At 42.2% G+C, this 23,756-nt stretch overlaps 1 protein-coding gene across 4 annotated transcripts in view; it reads left to right on the top strand.

Annotated features, from left to right (window-relative positions):
• Positions 1-23,756, top strand: part of RAB27A (RAB27A, member RAS oncogene family) — a 90,917-nt gene that overhangs the window by 22,552 nt on the left and 44,609 nt on the right. The window contains exon 3 of one of the 4 annotated variants that reach the window (XM_077937792.1): positions 15,160-15,240. The gene's annotated coding sequence lies outside the window, so the exon portion shown is untranslated. 4 annotated transcript variants of the gene reach the window in all.

Raw genomic sequence — 23,756 nt, 5'->3', positions numbered from 1 at the left:
TAACTGGCAGTCTGAAAAGTTTCATAATATGATATTTTAAAGATTTGCCTCAAATTGCATGCAGTAAACATTTGTTAAGCCCAGTGCCTGGTAAGTGCTGGATATCGAGTGTGTAAAGATGTGTAAGACATGGTTCCTGTCCACTAACCCATGGTTTAATCAAATACAGGGATCTAACTTTGTGAGTGTGTATGTGTTTGCTTATTCCTTCCACTGAGTTGTAGCCACTCTCACACTTGTGTGTCCCTGGAGGCACAATCACGGTCCTGACACATGGACAGCCTAATATCACAAGAGATACCTGGAAGGGTTCCCTTGCCCTGAGCACCCATGAGCATAGGTTAAGAGAGTGGAAGGACTTTGTGTTCACCCAGTCCATTCTTCTCATTTTACAGATGAAGAAATTGAGGCTTAGAAGTGCTAAAGTCATTTGCTGATTTGTATTAGTGCCAAGTCATCCTTCAGAGTCTCCTGGCTTCCATTCCAGTGTGGTGACCAAAAAATACTGTTTTCTTTGCCACAAACTCATGCTTTTCACCTGGGAATGAGCCCCAAGCCCCATTATCAGAAGTCATTGTGGGAAAGAGCCTTGATAAAAAGCGGACATTCTGTGTCAAGGTTCTTGGATTATAAATACCAAAAAAAAAAAAAAAAAAAAAGATGTTTTGGGGATGAGTGTTTATTCACGAGGGCATTTTATCCATAGAATGAAGTTAGATTAAATACATTCCAAAGGAGTTTGGCTGCTTTCTCTGTTTCTTAGCTCTTTCTCCTTGTCACTTGTAGAAATAGGTCGTAGAGCTACGACTCTGCGGCCATAAGAATACAAACAACTGTTTTTCTTCTTTCTTGGTGCTTCTGCTGCCCACAAGACAGGAACTGTGGCAGAAAGGGGATGGTCTGATGAAACCTTGCTGGCTGGCAGGATGGCACCATGGCAACTAGGCTGCCTCTCTCTGCAGCTGTTTCAGCTTCCGCCCTCTCTGGACCCTCGGTACCTGAGTGCTCAACGGGGAAACTGTCTTCTCCCTGCCTCCATTTCTGATTTTCCTCTGTAGGATTAAGGCTTCTTGAGATATCTGCTCATCTTTTGCTGTTATTCCTTTCTTCCTCCCTTTGAACTTGTTTGATTTAGAGCCAGAGCTCAGGCTATAGCACACATGATAGCTGATGAGTCATGTGAAGCCCATTAAAAACAAAAGCTGATTATCACAGGAGCCATTGTTTACTTGCGCTGTCTATGCGCCAGCACGTTTTCTTGTGCGCTCCTGGTGTTGCTGCAGCATGGCTGGGGCCCTCTTACGGTGTAGGCTGGGGGCAGGTGGGGGAAGTGGGTGATGGATGAGATGGGGTGCTGCTTGAGAGAGGAGCTAGCTTTGCTGCTGCTTCTCTGAAGGCAGAAGTCACTTTGCTCAAACACGGGTATAAATCATCCTTTCAAGAGCTGAGAGCATCCATTTTTTTGTTTGTTTTTCTTGTTTTCCCCATTTCATACTCTATCAGGCGTCCTTTCTTGATGACATGATCTAAGCTGGAATCTTTTTTTTTTTTTTTTTTTTTTTGAGACGGAGTCTCGCTCTGCCGCCCAGGCTGGAGTGCAGTGGCCGGATCTCAGCTCACTGCAAGCTCCGCCTCCCGGGTTTACGCCATTCTCCTGCCTCAGCCTCCCCAGTAGCTGGGACTACAGGCGCCCGCCACCTCGCCCGGCTAGTTTTTTTGTATTTTTTAGTAGAGACGGGGTTTCACCATGTTAGCCAGGATGGTCTCGATCTCCCGACCTCGTGATCCGCCCGTCTCGGCCTCCCAAAGTGCTGGGATTACAGGCTTGAGCCACCGCGCCCGGCCCCTAAGCTGGAATCTTTTAGCTATTCTTTAGCTAGATGGTAAATCCAGCAAATAGCTAGATGTTAAATTCATTCATCTAGCAAATAGTGAATGGGTTCGCCATTTTCACACGGAGAAGGTCCAGACCACTTCAAGTTTGTACCTCTGTGGTATGGCAACTGAGCCAGCCTGTGGATGATCACTGGTTGAAAAATCTCCTTCCTAGTGTCCTTCTTGGATCTGTCTTGCTGCGCCTTACATTTTGGTTCTCTCTTCACTCTAAATGTCCATCTCATTTTTCCCATGGCCTCAGGAAATAGAATTATGTTGATGACACTAAAATTCATAGCCATATTCTTGTGAGCCCTAGGTCTGTTTTCCAAATGCGAATTAAATACAACTCCCTTGATGTCCCTCAGACATGGAGACATTTAACTGGTTGGGTACCGTACAGTGTAATGTGGTATTTGAGAGTGTGTCTGAGTTCAAATCTTGGTTCTGCCATTTCTGGCTGTGTGACCTTGGGCAAATTTATTAACCTTTCTGTGCATTGGTTTTTTCCATCTGTAGATTAGGGACCTTATATGGTTGTTGTGAAGACTAAATGAGTCAGTGCTTTAAAGGATTTAGAATAGTGCTCAGTGTTAGTTATAATAATTATCATCTTCTCAGACAGTCTTTTCCTTTTTCAGTTAATGATGTACCATTTATTTACCAAACTAAAAGTTTTGGTTATCTTTAATTTCTATACTAGTCTATCAAGAAATTATATTGATTTCTACCTCCCAAATATATCTCGAATTAATCACTTCTTTTTCATCCCTACTGTCTCCAACACAATTCAAACCCTCAGAGTCTCTCTCCGTATGTCTTAGCCAGTTCAAACTGTTACAACAAAGTACTATAGACTGGATAGCTTGCAAACAACAGACATTTATTTCTCACGGTTCTAGAGGCTGCAAGTCTGAGACCAGGGTGTTCACATGCTCAGATTTTGGTGAGAGCTCTCTTCCGGGCTGCAGACACTCGACTTTTCACTGTATTCTCACCAGGGAGAAAGGTAGCTCTCTGGACTCTTCTTATAGGGGCACTAATCCCCTTCATGAAGGGTCTATCCTCAAAACCTCATTACTTACCAAAGACCTTCCTCTTTCTACCGTCACATTGGGGATTAGATTTCAACATACCATTTTTGGGAAGACACAAACATTCACTCGGTAACATTAGAGCCTCCTGATGCTGTGTGTATTTCCAGTCTCCATGTGGCTGCCATAGAGATCTTTGTAAGGCACACATTTCATGGTCCTCTCCTGCATAAAGAGCCCATGGTGGTCTTCCCTTGCCCAGAGGATAACACACAAACTGTTTTTTTTTTACTATTATTATACTTTAAGTTCTAGGGTACATGTGCACAACGTGCAGGTTTGTTACATATGTATACTTGTGCCATGTTGCTGTGCTGCACCCATCAACTCGTCAGCACCCATCAACTCGTCATTTACATTAGGTATAACTCCCAATGCCATCCCTCCCCACTCCCTGCTCCCCCTAATAGGCCCTGGTGTGTGATGTTCCCCTTCCAGAGTCCAAGTGATCTCATTGTTCAATTCCCACCTATGAGTGAGAACATGCGGTGTTTGGTCTTCTGTTCTTGTGATAGTTTGCTGAGAATGATGGTTTCCAGCTGCATCCATGTCCCTACAAAGGACACAAACTCATCCTTTTTGATGGCTGCATAGTATTCTATGGTGTATATGTGCCACATTTGCTTAATCCAGTCTGTCACTGATGGACATTTGGGTTGATTCCAAGTCTTTGCTGTTGTGGATAGTGCCGCAATAAACATACCTGTGCATGTGTCTTTATAGCAGCATGATTTATAATCCTTTGGGTATATACCCAGTAATGGGATTGCTGGGTCAAATGGTATTTCTAGTTCTAGATCCTTGAGGAACGCCATATTGTTTTCCACAATGGTTAAACCAGTTTACACTCCCACCAACAGTGTAAAAGTGTTCCTATTTCTCCACATCCTCTCCAGCACCTGTTGTTTCCTGACTTTTTAATGATTGCCATTCTAACTGGTGTGAGATGGTATCTCATTGAACACACAAACTTTTTAGTGCCATGTCACAGTCCCTTTAGGCCCAGGTCTCCAACACTTTCCCATGTTTTCAGCCTCTGTTCTGGATAACTTCTCCCCTACCTCCATGCATCCTTTCAGCCACGTCCACTGCTGAGGTCCTTTCATGCATCCTAAGTAACCTTAGCCTCCTACACCTTTGCAAGTACAAACCCTCAAACCCTTACTCACCCGCATCAGTCAGCCCAAGATGTGTTCCCTCCTGAAGGACTTAAACCTGGTCTGTTTCTTTTTTTAATTTTGGACATCAGGCATTCCTTACCAAATTCCATCAAAACTCGATTACATGTTTTGGATTGGCATCAAGAATTATTTGCTTACAGTTTTTGTTATCTTGTAAGGATAATGCTTATTTGGCTGACATGTGAGGTAAAGACCTTCCCCACATTATCTGGTGCACTGTGTAATTTTTGTCCATTCACATTTGTCACTTGTCCCTCTGTGTGCCTGGACACTCACATTCTGACTTCAGTCCTTGACTCAGATGCCCCTATGTGAAGTTTTTCTGATTCCCTCCTTAGACATCGTGGGCTCCTTCTCCTCCCTCTTGTGCTATCTCCCCAGACCTCCCATCTCCCCAACGGCTTGCACATACTTCTGTTACAGTTCTTCTTTTTTTTCTTGAGACAGAGTTTTGCTCTTGTTGCCCAGGCTGGAGTGCGATGGTGCGATCTCAGCTCACTGCAACCTCTGCCTCCTGGGTTCAAATGTTTCTCCTGCCTCAGCCTCCCCAGTAGCTGGGATTACAGGCATGTGCTACCACGCCTGGCCAATTTTGTATTTTTAGTAGAGACGGGGTTTCTCCATGTTGTCCAGGCTGGTCTTGAACTCTCGACCTCAGGTGATCCGCCCACCTCGGCCTCCCAAAGTGCTGGGATTACAGGCATGCGCCACCATGCCAGGCCCTATAGTTCTTCTTTCCATGCATTTTCCCTGGGCACTTCCACAAATACCTTACCTATTAGACTGTTGCTCTTCTAGAGCCACATTCTTGGTGCTTAACATAGTGGCACATCCCCAGTTCTTGTTCGTTAGATGTTTAATTGATGTGCTCATAAGCTGCTGCCTGAATTTCAGTCATTTAAACCAGGCTCTCTCCCTCCTTAGTGGCATCAAGCTTTACTAGTATATGTTTGGATCTTTGGTGGAGGCCAATTTACTTATCAAACCTTATTTAAAATTACTAACAGCTTTTGGATAGGTATATGTATGCTATTTTGCATTTAACTTCTGTTATATTTGAAGGACATTTAATATATATATTTGGGAAATACTTTCATATGTGTCATGAAGAACACTACAGCCCTTTCCCACATCCTCCTATGCTTTGTAGTTTTGATATTTTCACATTTGTCATTTGAGCCAAGTTTATTTTTCTCTAAAACAGCTTAAAATTTCTGTTAAAAAACAGATCCCCATCTATTCTAGCTTATAGAGGTTGGAAAATGTTTAAAATCTAAAAGTGATTAAAGGTTTGTAGAAATCACAAAGTAAAGATTTTGGCCAGGGGCTGTGGCTCACACCTGCAATCCCGGTACTTTGGGAGTCCGAGGCCGGCTGATCACCTGAGGTCAAGAGTTTGAGACCAACCTGGGCAGTATGGCGAAACCCCGTCTCTACTAAAAATATAAAAATAAGCCGGATGTGGTGGTGCATGCCTGTACTCCCAGCTACTTGGGAGGCTGAGGCACGAGAATCACCTGAATCCAGGAGGCAGAGGTTGCAAAGAGCCAAGATCAGACCACTGCATTCCAACTCCAGCCTGGGCGACAGAGCGAGAGAGACTCTGTCTCAAAAAAAAAAAAAAAAAAAAAGTAATCCTGGTTGTAGTTGAGGGACTCTTTGGAGTCAGGTGTGGACTAAGTGTCGTATTCTCTTATGATGTTTAACGTGGTTTTCTGTAAGACTAAAGACTCCAGAATTCTGTTACAGAGTTGTTTGCTGATTTGTTTCTTTTGTGTAAGTGCCCTTTTCATTTCTAGGTCATGGTTACTCTAACATCTTTCCTCAAATATATGCATTTCATGGAGTTAAATGAAATACAGACTTTAGGACAATTAAATATAGACTAATGAAAAAACTTGGCAAAGTTTTTTAAAGTGACTCCGAAACTATTAGCCAGAATTCAGAGATTTGGGTTTGGCTTCTTTAATTTGAAAATTAAGAAGAGACATGGGCTGGCCTTTTTAACATACAGTGTTGAATTACAGAATGCATAAACGTTATTCCTTGTCTCTCTTAAGATACTTGCCATTTTTATAATCTAGTACCCTACTTTCTAGATATTAAATGGGGGAACCCAAGTGCTAGTAGTTAAAATTAAATATAGTACTGTATTCAAAAGAAAATTTGGATGATAGCTAATGCATTTTCGATGCTTCTCTAGAGGGTAAAACACTATTTCTGTTTAAAACATTCTACTATAATTCTCCCTCTAGTGACTGCATCTCAAGTAACTTTTTTTTTCTTGAGCCCAAGACAGGAACAATTTATATAAATGTAATATGTTACATTTGAAGACTGGTTTTGGATAAGGTCACCTCAAGGATCTGGCACCTATTAGGTATTTCACCTTTTAGCCATTCAAATATTTATTAATTACCCTGAGAACTACCTCCCTTCGCTCTCCCAACCCCCTGGCGAATGCAAAAGGGAGAAACAGAATGACTTTGAAAGAGAAATTCTAGGTAGAAAGTATGAGAAAAGAGCAGAAACCAGTAAAGTGAGAGAAGAAACTAGAAGAAAGGAAAGAAAAATATCAAAGGCAGAATAAATGTAAAAGCTGGTAAATTAACAGATTAAGGGAAAAAAGTAACAGTCTCCTTGATACATGCTGAAACGAAATGTGATAAAGTTGACACCCATTCTTAATTCTCATGCTTAGCAAACTAGGATAGATGAACTTCCTTAATCTGATAAAATGTGTACCAAAAGTCTACAGCAAATGTTATTCTTTTTTTTTTTTTTTTGAGGCAGAGTCTTGCTCTGTCGCCCAGGCTGGAGTGCAGTGGCGCGATGTCGGCTCACTGCAAGCTCCGCCTCCCGGGTTCCCGCCATTCTCCTGCCTCAGCCTCCCGAGTAGCTGGGACTACAGGTGCCGCCTCCACGCCCGGCTAATTTTTTTTGTATTTTTAGTGGAGACGGGGTTTCATTGTGTTAGCCAGGATGGTCTCGATCTCCTGACCTCGTGATCCGCCCGTCTCGGCCTCCCAAAGTGCTGGGATTACAGGCTTGAGCCACCACGCCCGGCCTGCAAATGTTATTCTTAACAGTGAAACGTTAGAATCAAGACGTGACGGGACTGGGCTGGGCGTGCTGGCTCACACCTATAATCCCAGCACTTTGGAAGGCCGGTGGGTGGTTTGAGCCCAGGAGTTCCGGACCAGCCTGGGCAAGGGAGGCTGGGGCGGGACAGTCACCTGAGCCTGGGAGGCCGAGGCTGCAGTGAGCTGTGATTGTGCCATTGCACTCCAGCCTGGACAACAGAGTGAGATCTTATCTCAAAAAGAAAAAAAAAAAAGACAAGAAAAAAAAGAGATAAGACTACCTGTATCACCATGTGTATTCACTGTTTTTTTTTTTTTTTTTTTTTTTTTTTGAGATTCTCAGTACAGTAAGACAAGAAATATAAATAAAAGTTATAATTAGGTATAATTAGCTTTTTTTTTTTTTTTTTTGAGTCAGAGTCTCACTGTGTTGCCCAGGCTGGAGTGCAGTGGTGTGATCTTGGCTCACTGCAAGCTCCGCCTCCCGGGTTCACGCCATTCTCCTGCCTCAGCCTCCTGAGTACCTGAGACTACAGGTGCCCATCACCACGCCTGGCTAATTTTTTTTGTATTTTTAGTAGAGACAGGGTTTCACTGTGTTAGCCAGCATGGTCTCAATCTCCTGACCTTGTGATCCACCCACCTTGGCTTCCCAAATTGCTGGGATTACAGGCGTGAGCCACTGTGCCCAGCTGACTTTTTATAATTAGACTAAAAGGTAAGATTAGAAAGGAAGAAGTAATTTATTTTTACCTAATATGTTTAACAAATTGCTGGAATTAATATGGCTGTGTAAGAAATAGAAGATACATGTTTAAAAGTTATCACTTACAGTAGTGACAAAAACAAAGTATCAATAAGTTGAAAGATACACAAGATCTTCATGAAAAGTGTTTATTGAAAACTTTTTTTTTTTTTTTTTGGGATGGAGTCTCGCCCTGTCACACAGGGTGGAGTGCAGTTGTGCAATTTCGGCTCACTGCAACTTCTTTCTCCCGAGTTCAAGTGATTCTTCTGCCTCAGCCTCCCGAGTGGCTGGGATTACAAGTGCACGCCACCATGCCCGGCTAATTTTGTATCTTTAGTAGAGACAGGATTTTACTATGTTGGCCAGGCTGGTTTCGAACTCCTGACCTCATGATCCATCCACTTCGGCCTTCCAAAGTGCTGGGATTACAGGTGTGAGCTATCGTGCCTGGCCCAAAAACTTTTTGAAAAGATGCTTTTCTTTTCTTTTCTTTTCTTTTCTTTTTTTTTGAGACGCAGTGAGCGATCTCGGCTCACTGCAACCTCTGCCTCCTGGGTTCAAGCTATTCTCCTACCCTAGCCTCCCAAGTAGCTGGGACTACAGGCGCACACTACCAAGCCCAGCTAACTTTTTTTTCTTTTTTTTGTGATATTTTTAGTAGAGATGGGGTTTTGCCACGTTGACCAGGCTGGTCTTGAACTCCTGACCTCATAATCTGGCTGCCTTGGCTTCCCAAAGTGCTGGGATTACAGGCATAAGCCACAGCACCCAGCCAAAAATACTCTTTTCTTAGAGTTTATTTATTTATTATTTCTATTTTTTTTGAGATAGAGTCTCACTCTGTCACCTAGGCTGGAGTGCAGTGGCGTGATCTCGGCTCACTGAAACCTCTGCTGCCTGGGTTCCAGCAATTCTCCTGCCTCAGCCTCCTGAGTAGCTGGGATTACAGGTGCCTGCCACTGTGCCTGGCTAATTTTTGTATTTTAGTAGAGATGGGGTTTCACCATCTTGGCCAGGCTGGTTTTGAACTCCTGACCTCATGATCCACCTGCCTTGGCCTCCCAAAGTGCTGGGATTACAGGCCACTGTGAGACACAATGCCTGGCCGAGCTTATTTTTTAGAGCAGTTTTAGGTTCACAGCAATACTGAGTAGAAGGTACAATTTTCATATATTCCCTTCCTTTCCAAAACCCACAACATGCACAGCCTCCCCCACTATCAACATCCCATACCACAGTGGTACGTTTGTTACACGTGATGAGCCTACATTGATACATTATCATCCAAAGTCCATAGTTTATATTGGAGTTCACTCTTGGTGTTGTACATTCTATGGGTGTGTATACAAACGTATAATGACATCTATCTATGTTACAGTGTCATACAAAATAATTTCACTGCCCTAAAAATCCTCTGTTCTCTGCCTGTTCATCTCTTTCACTTCCCCCACTCCAACCACTAATAACCACTGATCTTTGTACTATCTCCATAGTTTTGCCTTTCCTAGAATGCCACGTAGTTGGAATCATACAGATTGACTTCTTTCAGGTAGTAATATGCATTTAAGGTTCTTCCATGTTTTTTCATGGCTTGATAGCTGTTTCTTTTCAGTGCTGAATAATTTTCCATTGTCTGAATGTACCACAGTTTATTTATCCATTCACCTACTGACGAACATCTTGTTTCTTCTGAGTTCTGGCAATTATGAATAAGGCTGCTATAATAAATATCAGTGTGCAGGTTTTTGTGTGGACATGAGTTCTCCCTTCATTTGGGTAGATACCAAAGAATGTGATTGGATTGTATGGTAAGAGTAAGTTTAGCTTTGTAAACAACTTCCAGACTGTCTATAACAAAGGGCCTGTACCATTTTGCATTCCTACCAGCAATGAAGGAGAATTCTGGGTTTCCATATCCTCACCAGCATTTGATGTTGTCAGTGTTTTGGATTTTGGTCATTCTGATAGGTATATAATGATATCTCATTCTTGTTTTAATTTGCAATTCTCTAATAACATATGATGTTGAGCATCTTCTCATGTGCTTATTTGCCATTTGTATATCTTTTGTGAGATTTGAGAATATTTTTAAAAGCACTGAAACATAAATAGATGGAGAAATATGCATGTACTTAGGTAGGTAGATTAAACATCATGAACATGTCAGTCTTCTTAATTTGATCTATAGATTCATGCAATCCCAATGCAATGCAATGCAATGCGATGCAATCTCAATAAAAATCCCCATATGGTTTCTGAGGAACTCAGATGGAAGTGTGAAGCGTGCATGTCCCTGGTAAGGTGGGTACCAGTCCTACCAGATATGAAGTTATATTTTAGGGTCATAGTGATTAAGACATTGTGGCACTGGCCCAGGGATGGTCAAAATGACCAATGAAACCAAATGTAAAGCCCTGAAACAGATCCGTTCATTTATTGCATGTCACTGGGGAAAAGATAATTTTATGCAATAAATGGTGCTATGACAATTGTGTATCCTTAAGGGAAAAATAATGAAATTGGATCCCTACATATTCCTCGAATTATCAGTGTATTAAAGACGTAAATAAAAAGGCAGTATCTTTACAAACATAATATAGAAAAATATCTTTATCGCTTTAGATAAGAATTTCTTGGCTGGGCCTGGTGGCTCACACCTGTAATCCTAGCAATTTGGGAGGCTGAGGTGGGAGGATCACTTGAGACTAGGAGTTCAGGACCAGCTTGGGCAACATAGTGAGACCCTGTCTCTACAAAAAAGAAAAGAAAGTTAGCTGGGCATGGTGACCCATGCCTGTAGTCCCAGTTACTTGGGATACTGAGATGGGAGGATGACTTGAGCCTGGGAAGTTGAGGCTGTAGTAAGCTATGACTGTGCCATTGCACTGGAGTGAGACCTTGTCTCCATTTAAAAAAAAAAAAAAAAAAAAAAAAGGCTTTCTTGATCATAATATAAATTAAAGTAACTATAAAAAAAGAAAAAATTTGACGACTTTAAGATTAAGAGACACTAAAAAAGTGAAAAGACAAACCAAAAACATAAGAATATATTTGCAACATACGTGACTGATAAATAGTATCCAGAATATATGAAGAGCTGCACATCCATGGAAAAAGAACCTGGCTGGGCGTGGTGGCTTGTGTCTATAATCCCAGCGCTTTGGACGGCTGAGGTGGGCAGATCACTTGCCTCCAGGAGTTCGAGACCAGCCTGGCCAACATGGCGAAACCCCATCTCTACTAAAAATACAAAAATTAACCGGGTATGGTGGTGCGTGCCTGTAGTCCCAGCTACTTGGGAGGCTGAGGGGTGAGAATCACTTGAACGCAGGAGGCGGGGGTTGCAGTGAGATGAGATTGTGCCACTGCCCACAAGCCTGGGCAACAGAGCGAGACTCTGTCTTAAAAAAAAAGAACCCAATAGAAAAATAGGAGAAAGATACAAATGTGCATTTTAATAAGAGGAAACTAGATGGCCAAGAAACTAATAAAAGATGCTCACACTCATTAGCAAATTTAGATCATAATGTGTTACCATTTTGAGAAGTCTGACAACAAGCACCAAATGTTGGTGAAGATATGAAGTTGGGAGTGTGTGAAACAACTATGCTGGACAGCAATTTGATATTATCTTCTATTACTGAACATGTGTGCATAGGTATAGCCCGGGAATTTCACGCTTTGACACCTACCCTAGAGGAGGTGATCTCCCCGTGGTGTGTGCCGAATTCGTTCAGTTGTGTGCCGAATTCGTTCAGTTGTGTTGAGATGTTGAACCCCTTGTCCCTCAGGGTGACTGGACAGGGCCTGGCCTTTCTGGGGCCCTCAGACCTGTTGCCTTTGATCAAGAGCATGTGTCCTGGTAGGTCATACAAATATCATGAACAAGGTTGAAAAGCAATTTTCCAGAGAAACTCTTGCTGGTGTGCATTAGGAGATATGCACATACATATAGCAGTGTTAAGTGAGACCAAAAACATGGTAGATCTGGTATAGGTACTGAATTCTTCTTCTAGGAAAACACAGAGACATTAAGTAATTAGATAAGGGTAATTAGAGCAGGGTTCTAACCTCTTATTTCTTAGTGTCAGTGGTTTCAAGGAGAGTGAGAGAGGCAGAGAAGGTGATAATACTACAACTCCTCTCCACTGTGTTTCCTGTGTTTTCTTTTCTTTTTTTTTTTTTTTTTTTTGAGACTTGAGGCTCACTGTATTGCCCAGGATGGAGTGCAGTGGCATGATCTCAGCTCACTGGCAACCTCCGCTTCACAGGTTCCAGCAATTCTCCTGCCTCAGCCTGGAGTGCAATGGCGCGATCTCAGCTCACTGCAACCTCTGCCTCCCAGGTGCAAGCAATTCTCGTGCCTCAGCCTCCTGAGTAGCTGGGCTTATAGGTGCCCACCTGCATGCCTGGCTAATTTTTGTATTTTCAGTAGAGACGGGGTTTCACCATGTTGGCCAGGCTGGTCTCGATCTCTTGACCTCAGGTGATCCGCTGGCTTTGGCCTCCCAAAGTGCTGGGATTACAGGCATGAGCCACCATGCCCAGCTAGTGTGTGTTTTCATTGAGATACATTCAGATGGGTGGTGGATGATGATGGGCAAGGCCTAAGTTTGGAATCTGAGGAGGTGCTTATTGCAGTCTTCTAAGAGGAGTGAATGAGTGAGTGCCGTGTGGGACATCTAGCTGTCTTCCCTGACATTTCCTTTTTTACTCACTGCCAGATAAAGAACTTTACAACAGGGAGATAGTATCTGGAAACCAAGTTTAATCAGAACAGCCGGGACTGCCCATCATGTCCTGTGTATTGAGTTTGGCTGAGAGCACCCTGCTGTTATGCTTGGTCTTGTTCATCCTGAACTAACAGCATGTTCTGTCTTCTGTGGCTTGTACAGTCATGGTCTTTTTGGAGCTTTCACTGTTGGCTACTCTGCCTCTGTCTCAAGGACAGAGGTAAATGTGGGCCCCAGGGAATGGGGATGATTTTCAAGCATTTCTCGGTGATGTGGCTTTGATGATCTCTCGCACTGAAGCTGCCCCAATCCAATCTCATCATCCTTCCCTTCCAAAAATCTGATACCACCCACGAATACCTCATGGCCATTCCAACTCTTTCCCTTCCCCACTTCACATGTCCTGCTTCTGTCGGCAGCATTATTTTGGCCTCCTGGCTCTCTAGGCTTTATTCTTTGGTGTTTTCTTGGCTGTATCCTTTTCTACCTGATGTGGAACTCTGTTCTATTATTTTAAAATTAGTGTATCTTGGATCCTCTTCTTCCCATCCCCATGCGGCTGCCCTCATCTAGGCCCTCATCTGCAAGGAGTGAGAGGTGATAGAAGGGACAGCTGTCACCATGACCCCACTTAAATTTCTCATGGCTGAGCTTTGAACTTTGAACCTGGAATCATACAGCATAGAATGTCTGTGTTGGAGAGACCATTGAGGTGAAACCTCTTATTTCATATTTGAGAAAACAAGGCCTGCAGAGTGATGGTGACCTATCCTGGGTCTACACAGATGGTGGTAGAGGAACCCCATATACCAACGGATTAGTCGTCCTGCTCTCCTTAACTTGCCACATTACCTCATAAGCATTCCTTTGAGTTTACGGCCAGTTTTGTACTTCGAGGATTATATCTTAAACACATTTGTATCCTTTGAAATGATTAGCAAGCTCCTCAATACTTGTTAAATGGAAGTCAAAATATGTCCTTGCATGAAACATGCTGTGTATCCTATTCCTCACTCTCTAGCTAAATCTTGCCTGGCTTTGAAGAAGATGCCCAGCTCAGGTCCTGGCTCTTGCTTTGAGTCATGGTCACATTGCTCCCTTTCTTTCTTTTTCTGAGACAGGGTCTCACTCTGTCACCCAGGCTGGAGTGTGGTGACATAGTCATGGCTCACTGCAGCCTTGAACTCTTGGGCTCAAGTGATCCTCCCACCTCAGCCTTCTGAGTAGCTGGACTACTGGCACAAGCCACCTCGAGTAGCTGGACTACTGGCACAAGCCACCTCACCTTGCTAATTAGAAAAATTTTTGTACAACAGCATCTCATTATGTTGCCCAGGTTGGTTTTGATCTCTTGGGCTCAAGTGATCCTCCCACCTCAGTCTCTTGAATAGGGGGGATTATAGGTATGAGCCACCATGCCTGGCAGATTGCTCCCCTTTTCTGACCTCCCAGGCTCTACTTGACTTATAAAACAGCCATCTTACATGTACCCTGTAGTTTACAGTTTATAAAATGCATTTCATGTAATGTACCCTTTAATCCTTCCAATAATCTTGCTAGATAAATATTCCCATATTGAGGAAACAGTAGGGGGAGGCTGTCTGGCTCACCACAGGACACATAGCTGGGAAGGAAGTAGCATAGTTCAGGTCTTTTGACTTGAAGCCCCTTTCACTTTTGATTTCTTGTGCTGGCTGGTCCACATGGTATACTAGACGTTTTTCTCCCTGATAATATTGTCTTATCCGTCCTTTTTTGTAAATGAGTACATCATTCCACCTAACCCTGATTACCAACTTCTTTAAGGGAGTAGCTGGATCATATGTTTCTTTCATGACATTCGTAGTTGCTAGCACAGTAATGGATAGGTAGTAATTGCTTACCAAATACTGTTGAGTTGGATGTAAATATGGTTTAATTATCAGAAAAGCACAGCTATCAGTGGAGTCCCAAAACACTTTTTGAGTCTCTCCTAAATAAAATTGGCAGTGAATGGAGGGAACCAGCGGAAGGAAAAGGCTGTTAGAGAAAGTAGATGGTAGTCACAATTAGCATTTGAGTGGCAGCTGGCCAGTTGTCTGTCCAGTGGTGAGGGGTAGTGGAGAAGCAGTACACAAAATGAGACTCTTCAGGAAATATGCAACTGTACTGAAGAGGTGAGACACACCCATGAGGCGGGAATGGAGTACTTAAAAGTGGCAGATGACCTGTACAAGTTAGCCAAAGCATTCATTCATATTCAGAAACACTGATTAAAGGAATACCCTGAGGAGAATGGATTTACGAGAACAGGCTTCCAGGGTGAAAATGGAAGGGATAGAGATGCAGTTTGGTTTCAGTTTATAATCATTCCGTTAATTACTGGAGCCGTGAGAAAAGAGACGTAAGTAGGTGAGGATGTTGCCATTGAAACAACTTCTCTTCCCTTTCTTCTACTATGTGCAGTCACTAGGACCTCAGCCCTGAGCCCTGGAAGTCAGAAGTGAAAGAAAGACAAATAATTGCTCATGTCATCTGTGCATGGAGGTGTGTAGTGATGAGCAACTTGCTGGATTTTCTGGTACTTCTTTAACATATTTTTGTGCATTTTCTTCATAAATCAAAGAGATGCTTTAAAAGTTCTAATACTTGGACAACTAAGTTGTGTTTCCAACTCTGCCTTTTCCCAAAGGGTCACAAAAATCCGTAGACATAAGCCCCAGATTTTGGTTTGGAAAATCATGCTGCATTTTATCTTTATGTTTGGGCTGCTCCTGAGTTCGTAAATATTTTGTGCCTGAATGAAATGTAAAACTGCTTCCACTATAATATATGTGAAAAATGTCCAGTTTCCTAATAGTAGAAGCCAACACATTTTCTTTTGTGAGTTTCTGTCTCCTGCAGAGAACGTAAGATGGAGGGCTTTTAGATTAAAAGTAATAGAATTTTGACATCTGTTCCTGCCTGTGTCAGAATTTTTCACAATTTAGAACTGTATTTCAAGAGCTAAAGGAATGTATATCTAAAATGCTTACAAGCATCAGAAATTAATGGAAATTATTTCAAATTAATTAAAAATCATAATTTCTATATGGAATAATTTTATCTATCATGTTCTATGCTGTAGATTCTAAAAGAAAAATAAAAAACTTGCATTTCTTGAACATTCATATATGGTTTTAGAGTGATACATCTAGGAAAATAGATTGGTACCATTGAGGCCTATTGTTAGATGTGTTGGTTTATTTTTAATGCTTGATGGCTATATAGCAATTATATTTTTTATATGATGAGCAAGTATATATAGGACAGTAATAAAAGGAATATCATTATAATATTTCTTTCTTTAAAAAATAGGAAGGTATTTCTCGAGGTCAAAACTCAACCAACCTTTGCAGCCAAATTTGTTGGTATATAAAGGCTAACTTTATACTTTAAAATGTGGACATAATAAAATGTGATTGTAGAATTATGAGATTGATTTTCATGTGTGACTTCTGAAAACTTTTTTTACTACTTTACAGTTATCTGTCTCATGCAGAATCTCATTTCACCCTCATTTAAAAAATTAAGTGTAATGTCGCTTGTTTTTGTGATTTCCCCTGAACACTCATAGTTTCTAAAGACTTACTTATTGCTTATCAATTATCCATGTTATAAACACGTGGGTACTTACGTCTTTATGGTTTATGCTCGTCTTGTCTACAATTTCCTTTATCCTCTTGGGTTGTTCTCTTGCTGATTCATAGTCTCTTTGCTAACACAAAGTCTTTATTTCTGTGTTAGTAAATCTGTATTGAGGTTTATTCCCCGACTTTTTTTTTTTTTTTTTTTTTTTAAACAAGGCTCTTGTTCTTTCTGAGCCACCCTCTTGCCTGCTTATTTTAGCCCTTATGTTCTTAACCTCTAGGCTTCAAATGTCTTTCTCAGAGGCATGTTAAGAAAATAGGAGCTTTGTTTCCATGGATAGCCTTATCACAGGCTTAGCGGAGGACAGAGACAAGGTATGGCCTTGGGGGACTAAGTTCTAACCTGGATGCTTGCCTTTCCATCTGCCTAGTCAGGAAAAGGAAACTTAGTGAAGGAACCTAGTTGGAGTAGTTAGGGAGCTTTTCTTTTTTTTTTTCTTTGAGATCGTGTCTTGCTCTGTTACCCAGGCTGGAGTGCGGTGGCACTGTCTTGGCTCACTGCAACCTCTGCCTCCTTAGTTCAAGCAATTCTCCTGCCTTAGCCTCCAGAGTAGTTGGGATTACAGGCGCCCACCACCATGCCTGGCTAATTTTTGTATTTTTAGTAGAGACAGATTTCACCATGTTGGCCAGGATGGCCTCGAATACCTTACCTCAGGTGATCTGTTAGCCTTGGCTTTCCAAAGTGCTGGGATTACAGGCATGAGCCACCACACCTGGCCAGTTAGGGAGCCTTTCTTTTCTTTTTTTAATGGACAGAGTCTTGCTCTGTCAGCCAGGCTGGAGTGCAGTGACACGATCTTGGCACCTCCGTCTCCTGGGTTCAAGTAATTCTCCTGCCTTGGCCTCCCAAGTAACTGGGATTATAGGCGCATGCCACCATGCCCAGCTAATTTTTGTAATTTTAGTAGAGCTGAGGTTACACCATGGTGGCCAGCTAGTCTCGATCTCTTGACCTCATGATCCTCCTGCCTTGGCCTCCCAAAGTGCTGGGATTATAGGTGTGAGCCACCGTGCCTGGCCAGGGAGTCTTTCAAACTGGATGGGCAGAATAGGGGAAAGCAAGTTGACCGAATAAATTGCTGTAACTTAGAAGGTTAGAAAATTTCTCTGGCTTTTAATAAAGCAACAACTACTATGGGTCTTTTTTTGGTATATATAAATAGATACATATATCTACATCTATCTATCTATATCTATAGCTTTTCGGGTGTTTGGCTGCATGGATGAATTATTATTTTATTTTCTATATTTTTTTGAGATGGAGTCTCGCTCTGTCACCCAGGCTGGAGTATGGTGGTGCAATCTTGGCTCACTGCAGCCTCTGCTTCCTGGGTTCGAGCCATTCTCGTGCCTCAGCCTCCAGAGTAGCTGGGATTACAGGCACGTGTCCCCATGCCTGGCTGATTTTTGTATTTTTTAGTAGAGACGGGGTTTCACTATGTTGGCCAGGCTGTTGAACTCCTGGCCTCAACTGATCCACCTGCCTTGGCCTCCCAAAGTGCTGGGATTACAGGTGCGAGCCACTGTGCCCGGCAACTTGGATGAATTATATAGTGGTGAATTCTGAGATTTTAGTGTACCCATCACCTGAATAGTGTACGTTGTACCCAATATGTAGTTTTTATATCCCTCACCACTCTCCCCCAGTCTTTTCTAGCTACTGTTACTGTGGGCTCTAATGAACTGTGTTGTCTGCCCAGATGTCCTCTTGAATTCTTGGAATGCTATCCTCCGAGACTCCCAGATCCATAAACGACTCTTTCCCTTTGTTGACGTGCTCCTTAGTCTCTTGGTGTTTGACCTTGATATGACTTTGAATACCTGTCTGAAAACTCCCTTTGTACTTAATCCCTGTGGATTTGAGTTGATTTTTGTGCTGCCTTGACATAAAGCCAGGTAGGGAATGCCAGGGGTTTCTCTGTCCCCTCTACCTCCTGCCCCTTTCTCCTTCCCTGGAACTTTGTAATGGTTTTAAGCAAGGGTACTTTCTTGTAAAACACTCCTCCTGACACAGCCATTAGCTGAGCCTAATACTAGAAATTTCTTCTGAATTCATAGAAAGAAGAAAATCTGAAGTTTTACTTTGATCAGTATTTAAAAAAAAATTTTTTGTACCTCTTTATGCTCTTTTGTGCTATAATTTAGTATGAAGTGACTTCTGATACAGCTCAAAATAATATGTTCTCAGTTATCTTAAAGTTGCTATACCAACATTTCATTGTGTTCTTCAAACCATACCTTGACTTTTGAGGGTTCCATCCATATATAGATTTTTGAGTCCGTCAGGACTAATCTGGTCATATTTTCTGATGGCCTCAAAGTGTCCATTTAGATACAAGAAAGGATCACCAGTGTAGCTGGTTACAAACATCCTCCCAACAGTTTTCTCTCTTGCGCCTTTAAGGACACCAGTTTCCTATCCCATGGTCAGTGCTGCTTCCCTTTTGGGCAATTTGGCCTAGATTTTTCCAGGACTCATTTCCAGGACACATTCCCTGGGAATGACCCAGTTATGGTTGTTCTCAAGACTCTTCCTGTAGTCTCATTTCATTCTCTCAAGCTTTAGATAGCTCCTCTTGCAGTTCTCACCAGGGACACCCAAAGCATTTCAGATCCCTCCCAGATAAGAAGTGTGTTAAGGTGGTATAGGAGACGCTGAATAAAGAGTGTGGCAGACCTTACAAATGGGCTGTCAACTGAAGTGGTTAGGCAGAGAGGAGGTGTTTAGGGACAAAGCCAAAGGCAAAGGAGATGATTCAGAGCTGCATTGTAGGTAGACCTTTCTGCAATGATTTTCCAAATGTGTACCATGAGATTCTTCTTATGTCCTTGGTGGGTCTATGGGCGCTGGTGTCTTAACCTTCACTCCTTTCATTAGAATCATTCTGCTGCCACCTATTTTATATGTTGGGGTGCCATGTAAGATTTTATTTGAAGAAACAGTTTTATTGCTAAAGAAAGTTTGCAACCAGCTGGACCAGAGCAGTTTTCTGAGGCAATGAAAGGTTTGTTGCAATGACATTATGTAGGTTTCCTATGCAGGAACTGGCTCTGAAGACACTCATCTGCTATGAAAAAGAAGTAGCCCAAACCTAGAATAGCCCTTTCATGCTTCTAGAAGTCAGACAAGAAACTTCCCAAAGAATAATCTCTATAGTGATCTGTAATAAAATGTTATGATGCAACATATTGTGTTCGTTCTTTATTGCTCAATTGACTGTTGTAACAGGATGAAAGCAAACGTGCTGAAACGTGTGCCTGAGCCTTGACTGCCGTTTCTTGAATGTAGTTCACATGTGCTTCCTTAAATAATTTTACAACAATAGACAAATGAATCCATTCTGATTAAGAAAAGGAGAGAAGTCTAGTGCAAATTACAGGCTTCTCCACTAATAATTATAGGAATTCCAAATAACATGTAAATGCTAATGGCAGACGTAAATAACTTAAAGTAGCATAAATAAGCAACTTGGAGGTCTCTAAATTTGGTATATCACTTATTTGACCATATACTTTTTTTAATTCCAGTTTTTAAAAAACATAATAGAAAGTCCAGGCGCTGTGGCTCATGTCTGTAATCCCAGCACCTTGGAAGGCTGAGGTGGGCAGATCACTTGAGGTCAGGAGTTTGAGACCAGCCTGGCCAACATGGTGAAACCCCATCTCTACTAAAAAATACAAAAATTAGCTGGGCGTGGTTGCGCAGGCCTTTAGTCCCAGCCACACGAGAGGCTGAGGCATGAGAATCACTTGAACCCAGGTGGCGGTGGTTTCAGTGAGCCCGAGATCACACCACTGCACTCCAACCTGGGTGACAGAGTGAGACTCCATCTCAAACAAACAAAAAAACCCCCCAAAAACCCAAAAACAAACAATAGAAAAATAAAATTTTAATAAGTTTACAGAACTCTTTTTTTTTTTTTTTTTTTTTTTTTTTGAGACGGAGTCTGGCTCTGTCGCCCAGGCTGGAGCGCAGTGGCCGGACCTCAGCTCACTGCAAGCTCCGCCTCCCGGGTTTACACCATTCTCCTGCCTCAGCCTCCGGAGTAGCTGGGACTACAGGCGCCCGCCTCATCGCCCGGCTAGTTTTTTGTATTTTTTAGTAGAGACGGGGTTTCACCGTATTAGCCAGGATGGTCTCGATCTCCCGAGCTCGTGATCCGCCCGTCTCGGCCTCCCAAAGTGCTGGGATTACAGGCTTGAGCCACCGCGCCCGGCCCCAGTTTACAGAACTCTTAAAGTATTTTCATGAATCCTAGAGTTTCACAGAATGCAAACTGAAAAGCACAGATTTAGTGCTTCTCTGAATAAAGACTGCAATGCTTGCTCTTTTATTATGCTTTATATTCATCCTCTTTAAGAGATGACCTTGGGCTTATTTTCTAAAAATGAATATGATCTAGAAGTTTCAACACACCTTTCTTAGAAACAGATGAAGTAGCAAAAAGATAAATAAGGGTATATCAGATCGAAAACCACAACTAACTAGTTTGACTAGAATGTATGTAATTTTGCATCCAGTTAACAGGGTGTACAGATTGTTTTCACATAATCATGGAACACTTATAAAACTTAATTCAGGTGGGGCATGGTGGCTCATGTCTGTCATTTCACCATTTTGGGAGGCTGAGATAGGAGGATCACTTAAGCCTGGGAGTTCAAGACCAGCCTGGGCAGCAACATAGTGACACCTTGTCTCTACCAAAAAACTGAAAAAGAATTATCCATTTTTGGTGGTGCATACCTGTGATCCCAGCTACTTAGGAGGCTGAGATGGGAGGATTGCTTAAGCTGGGGAGGTCAAGGCTGCGGTGAGACATAATTGCGCCAGTGTGCTCCAGCCTGGGCAACAGAGTGAGACCCTGTCTCTAAATAAATAAACTTAATTCCTCTTAAATTCCCCCAAATTCGATGTTATGCAGACCACATTTAGCAATCACAGTGCAATAAAATTAGAGATGGACAACAGTAATAGCAAAAAAGCCAACTGTAATCTGACAGGCTGAGTTAGAAACTGGCTGGATGAGTGTGCATTGTTGTTCTTCAGTCCTTTTGCATAAGTAAACACAAGTCACACTCCATTCTATAAACAGCTGCTGGTAGAAATGCAGTCAGTTCTGAGACTCTGCATACTGAATAATAGGTGAAATAAGGAAAGACTTTGAGAAGCAATAAGAAGTATATTTGATTTGACCTTGTCCATTAGGTGTTTCCTTTCTTTTTTTTTTTGGTTCAGTTACTAAAGAATATGATATTTAGGGAACATTTAAACATGTGTTGTAAATATATATTAATGGAGACAGTAGACTTGACAAAAATCAAAAAGACCTGTATATAGCTGGCTGTCTACAGCGTACTGACACCAAATGGAAGAAGCTAAGAATCCTGGCATCATTGGTTTAGTGGTATTAAAACATCAGGAAAAGCCTTGATTTTTCTGAGCCTAGTTTACTGTTTTTAAAAGAACTAAGTTGGGATATAATAAACATATTTATAGATACTAATGTTTTAAACGCGTGACCTGTTTGTATCAGAATGCTACCTTTTCATTAACATTATGGTAAAGCCCAAACTGGCATAGTACTAAGAAGCACTTGGGTTTCCAGAATGGCTTTTTTCCCAGACTTTACAGGGGAAAAACTCTTCCTGATTGGAAAAGTGGGAGTCCCTGAAGACACAGCAACATTATGAATTTATTGAGGAGAGTTGCACACCTTGAAGTTCACATAGCAACTCAGTGTGTAACAAGAAAAGCACTGGCATTGTTAGTTTCATGTCACTTTTTGCACATGCAAACTGGAGTTGGCAACAGTACCTGGAGATGAGGGACAGGAAAGCCAGAAGAGGAAAAAGACTAAAAGTAGAGAGGCTATGGCACCCAGATGATGGTTGGAAGTGAGGCTGTTGGAACACAGCATGGGGTGTGGTAGGGCGGATGTTTGACTATGGAAATGAAAATCAGCTGTGAAGAGATGGAAGTCCTGTGTGCTTTAGCATGCAACCACGTACCTGAAGAACATATTCCTGTGGGCAGAGAATGTATCTGCTTAAATGTGGTTACTGCCTGTAGTCAGGGCGTGGTGCTGTGCGCCTGTAGTCCCAGCTGCTCGGGAGGCTGAGGCTGGAGAATGGCGTGAACCCCGGAGGTGGAGCTTGCGGTGAGCTGAGACTGCACCACTGCACTCCAGCCTGGGCAACAGAGCGAGACTCTGTCTCAAAAAAAAAAAAAATGTGGTTAGTGAGGATGAGGGTGTGGGGTAGGCAGGACAAGGGAGGTGTGAAGCCATACTTGGTGCCTCTTAGTAGTCTTTTTAAGTATCTATGTGCCAAACTGATGGTACTCATATTCTCATTTTTTAAAAAGTCAATGATAAATGAGCCCCTCTCTTCCCCAGTTACTGTCAACTCGTGGACATTTGTCTAATTGTTTTTATTATTTGGACAGTCATCTTTAACAGGTCTGGCTGCTTCTAATTCAACATTTCTCTTAGAAGGAAAGAAGCATCATTGCTCCTTCAGAAAGCAAAGGGTTTGCTTTTTGAATTGGTGTGTTTCCCTAACAGATTAACATCTTTCCTGTGTTGCAGCAAACAAAAAACTTGAGGAAGGTGAGATGCAAGAGGGAGTCAGTCTGTGTTGGTCAAAGGTTTTCCATGCACGTTTCTTGTTGCAGGAAGATGAGTCTTGGCAGATTCCTTGACACTGTTTTTAGGTCTGCGTTTTGCAACTTGGAAATTCTCTTTGCAGTGTGAAGTCCTTTGAGTGCTGATTTTTTTTTTTTTGAATGCTATCTGATTTGTAATTCTCTCAGTCCTGGCTGTGCTGTCATTTCTATTTTTTTCTGCCTTTGAGCCTTGAGCCCACGAGTTTGGTGGCACTCTGAGATAACCAAAGCTCTGCATTTTACCTCTTCAGAGCTTGTTAATACCAGAATTCCCTGTACTTACCAGTTGGGCTTGCAGATGTTTCACCTTCCAGGTAGCTTAAGTTGTTCCTTCTTTTTCATTTTCAGGAAATATTTCCACTCCATTCTTTGATAGCTTTATGAAGTCTCAGTGTCATCCTGAAGGTAGAGTGGAAAAACCACCAGGCTCAGTGTTCAAGCCTGATTTAAGCCTTAATCTGTCATAATCATAAGGATAGCTATGGTTCATTGATCTTCATCAGGCATTTTGCTGCTCACTTTGTACAGGTAGGAGGTGGTGTACTGTTATTTGAATTTAGGAGAACTTGACTCCGAAGTCTGTGTTTCATTGTCTTCTATGTGCTCACAAAAAGCAACCACTCAGTGGGAGCATACTTCATAGATTTTGCACTCGTTCCAAATTCTTGGAGGCTGCTTGCTTCTTGGTGGTGGTAAGAGGCATGTTT

The sequence above is a fragment of the Macaca mulatta genome, chromosome 7, assembly GCF_049350105.2.
Source record: "Macaca mulatta isolate MMU2019108-1 chromosome 7, T2T-MMU8v2.0, whole genome shotgun sequence".
NCBI classification, from domain to species: Eukaryota; Metazoa; Chordata; class Mammalia; order Primates; family Cercopithecidae; genus Macaca; species Macaca mulatta.
Note: the sequence above shows the minus strand (reverse complement) of the source record. Positions and strands in the feature narration are given on the sequence as shown.